The sequence below is a fragment of the Equus quagga genome, chromosome 12, assembly GCF_021613505.1.
Source record: "Equus quagga isolate Etosha38 chromosome 12, UCLA_HA_Equagga_1.0, whole genome shotgun sequence".
Classification (NCBI taxonomy): domain Eukaryota; kingdom Metazoa; phylum Chordata; class Mammalia; order Perissodactyla; family Equidae; genus Equus; species Equus quagga.
Window position 1 is genome coordinate 29,373,040 of NC_060278.1, and position 3,907 is coordinate 29,376,946.

The window sequence follows — 3,907 nt, forward strand, 5'->3', positions numbered from 1 at the left end:
GAAATGCAACCACACTCTCTTTAGAAAGAAGAAGGCATAAAACCGATTCTTCGTCTAGTCCAGGGGTACATGATTCTGGAGACATTTGAGACCCGTCTCTGTGAGAGGAGAAGGCCCGTGGCAGTCAAGCCAGGACTGTTTCCGAGCCAAGACCAGAGACGCTGCTGTTTGTTAGGCCAGAATTAGACCCACAAAACCATGCTACTTTCTTCCCCAAACCGGGGACCCTCAGGGCACCATGTGGAGTGGGAGCCACCGCTGAGCCTGTGTGGGCAGTCACAGTGATGAGTTCAGAGCTGTGTGGCCCCCTCCCAGGCCCAGCATGCAGCATCCTTTGTGCACCTTACAAAGGTGCCCTTGAAAGATGGAATTTCAACACCGGGCAGCCTTGGTACTCTAGAATAATGCATTCTGCTTTGGGCCTAGTTGAGGGTAAATTGGATTCAGACAAACAATAAATCAGTAAAGGTAGCAAATTGATTTTTGTCAAACTGGACATTCTAGGAATGAGTCATCAGTGAATTGATTTTGGGTGAGTCAACCGGTTTCTGAACTCATGACCAGCATTCCTGGCCCCACTAGAATGATTACTGCAGAGCGACAACTGTGGGGAGCAACAGAGGAGGACACCTGGAGACGGAGGCAGCCCAGTAAGGGCATCTGCAGGGCAAGTCCCAGGCGGAATGGATGGGAAATGGACTCAGGAATGGCTCCCAGGGGCCAGAGGGTCCTCACTCTGTCACGAATTGACCTTGGGCAGAGGGTAACGGAGGTTCTTCTGGCAAGTGCAGGGAATGGTAGCAAGAATAGCAAACTTTTTATATCCTTACTCTGCACCAAAGGGCACTCTGCGTGAATCTGCTCATTGATCTTCACGACGCTGAGGGAGGCACTCCTATTGCCCCCCTGGCTGAGCAGAAGACTGAGTCCCACAGAGCACGTGACTTGCTGAGGCCACACATATGTCCCAAGTGGCAGAGCTGGTTTCAAACCCAGGCAGTCGGCTGGGCGCCCACTGGTCACCTCCACCCATTGCCACCTGTGCATCTGCCCCATTAGGTTAGCAGAGCTCTGCTCTGAGACCCTGGGGGTCCAGGAGGAGGGGGTGCTGCAGGCATGACCTGTCCTGGACGCAGATCCTACACAGGGCTTCTCGAAGGGTGAAGGGGTACTGCTTCCCAGGTGGTCCGGGACCCTCCGAGGCCAGTGCAGGAATCTGCTGGAGGCTGAGGCCCGGGAGGAGTGCCACAGCCTATCTCCCTGACATTTGGTGGAGCCCATGGGAGTGTGATGGGGGAGAATTTACTGTCTGTCTGCCCTGGGTTCTCACCCCCCTGCAGTTTAGGACACAAATGCTCGGGTTTCCTCCTGGGGAGGCACTTCCTTCCCAGCAAGGGCCCATGCATCAGATGGAGCTGGATGGAGCCCACCAGGGCTGCCAGTAAAAGAAGGAGAGGAAAGGAGCCGGCCGGTGGCGCAGCAGTTGAGTTCGCACATTCCACTTCTCGGCTGCCCGGGGTTCGCCATTTCGGATCCCAGGTGCGGACATGGCACAGCTTGACACACCATGCTGTGGTAGGCATCCCACATATACAGTAGAGGAAGATGGGCATGGATGTTAGTTCAGGGCCAGTCCTCCTCAGCAAAAAGAGGAGGATTGGCAGTAGTTAGCTCAGGGCTAATCTTCCTCAAAAAAAAGAAAGAGAGGAAAGAAAGAGGGACCAGTCCACGTTCAACTGGCAGGTTCCAGGTAGCAAGTTTCCATTTCAGTATTTCTGTCTTAGAGGCTAAAAATCTTGTCCAAGGAGGAACGGTAGCAAACAAGATAAAAGCTGACATATCGGGTTCCCCATCTTGACTCTCCTGTGCACTCAAAGGGGGTCCAGCTTGCTTCCCTCCAGCGTTCTTCCCTCCTCCTGCCCTCCACCAGCCCCAAGAAGGCCCTGTCCGTCCAGATGGGGGCTGGGAGCCGGTGGTGGAAAATCCAGGCAGGAGGAAGCGGGAGGAGAGCACCAAACGGCACTCGGTGGGGTCTGGACTTTGTTTCCTTTTGAGCCAAGAGGCTCTGGAGCGGCTCCATTAGGTGTGGACGCTGGATGCCAGAGTTCTGGAAAGGAGAGATTTTAAAGAAATATTGCTGGAGACTATTTATGCCTTTCACGGAGTTTTAAAAATTAAAACAGAAAGTTTGGATTACTTTCACATAATTTTGGCAGGACAGAATCCACTCTGTTGAGCAGAACACCACTCTGGGACTCAGCCATGGGGACGGTGGCTTCATCAGAGAATCACTTGTTTGTGCTTTAAAAAATGCAGCTCATGGAGCCACGTCCACATCTCCTGGCTCCTCCAGCCCCGCCCAGAGACCGCGTCCTCCCTGGAGGGAGTCGCTGGTCTGGACGACAGCCGATGCACACAGCCCGGCCTGTCTTCCCTCTGCCCAGGTTAGAAGTGAGTTCCTTCAGCCAGGCTCCTTGAAGATGCAAGAACACTGATGGTGAGTCACATAGAAATACACAGGTAGGGGGTTTCCGTGGCCCAGGGTTTCGCCGGTTTGGATCCTGGGCGTGGACATGGCACCGCTCATCAGGCCACGGTGAGGCGGCATCCCACATGCCACAACTAGTAGGACCCACAACTATAAAAAAGTAAACTATGTACTGGGGGCATTTGGGGGAGAAAAAGCAGAAAAAAAAAAGAAATACTCAGGTAGTTTATTACCCGAGAAGGCAACTCATATACAGAGGCCAAAACAAAGACGTTGATCCATCCAGTGAGACCACCAGCCGAGCCTTTGTTGAGCACCACCACCATCCTTTGAACATCCTAGCTTCAGTCTTGGACCTTTTAACAAAGCTTTCTTCAAACTCGCAATTAAAATCTCTTTTGAAGTGAGTTTGTATAAGCTTCTTATTTCTTTCCACCTGTTCTCTCCAGGTGTTTTCTCTCCCATCTGTCACTAATTTTTCCTGAATTAGGCAACATTTCCTTTAGGGGGGCATGAAATATATAGGAAGGATGCAATATTGATCTTTGTTGATATTATTATTTTGATAGGCAAACATAAAGCAATCAATAGGTATTTATGAAAAACTGACTACATGCGTGGAACCATGGCGTGTCGGACAGGATCTTGCATATAGTGGACACTCACAAAATAATGGTCAGATTGATAGGATGGGGTGTCCAACAGATGTCCCTACATTTTGTATGGGAAGCATGTGGTTACTTTAGACATAAAAAATAATAAACTTTTTGCAGCATACTTGATTCCTGCTTGGAAAAAAGTAAAGTCTGTAAAGCTGTGCATGTTTTGTCTGCACACAGAATAAAATTCGGTTTGGAAATTGCAGTGCAGGTAACTGTGTGTCTATGTGGATTTGAGTAGAAGGAGCGGTCTTGTGTCAAGCAGATTGATTTTTATTTTTAAAAATAAAGAAACGTAGCTGAGGGAAAGCAAGACAATAGTTATCCTGGGCTGAGAAAAGTTGAAAAGTGTTGTTAGAGATTCCATTTTCTGTTGTAATAATGATAAAAACCTGGAAATGGAAATCACCATGGTATTTTCATTAATAGGGAGCCCTTAAGTACCAAAATGTTAACAATATTGAATTTTGATCACCTAATATTCAAATTCTTGTTATAATCTTTCACCACACCCATCTCCCAGGAGAGGTTTCCCGAGTTTGATTTTGTAAAACAGTTCACGATTCACCAATATCTTCAACACAAAATTCAATCTCATTAATACAAGTGCCGGAAATGAATTACCCTTGATAAATGGAGAAATGAACTGAAAAGTGAATTCCCTTCCCCCCAACCCACAGAAAGCGCAGGCCCCGCTGTCAGCCTCCTGCCCGCTGAAGGGGAGGACGCGCGGGCATTGCTGCTATCTGCCGGCGTGGTT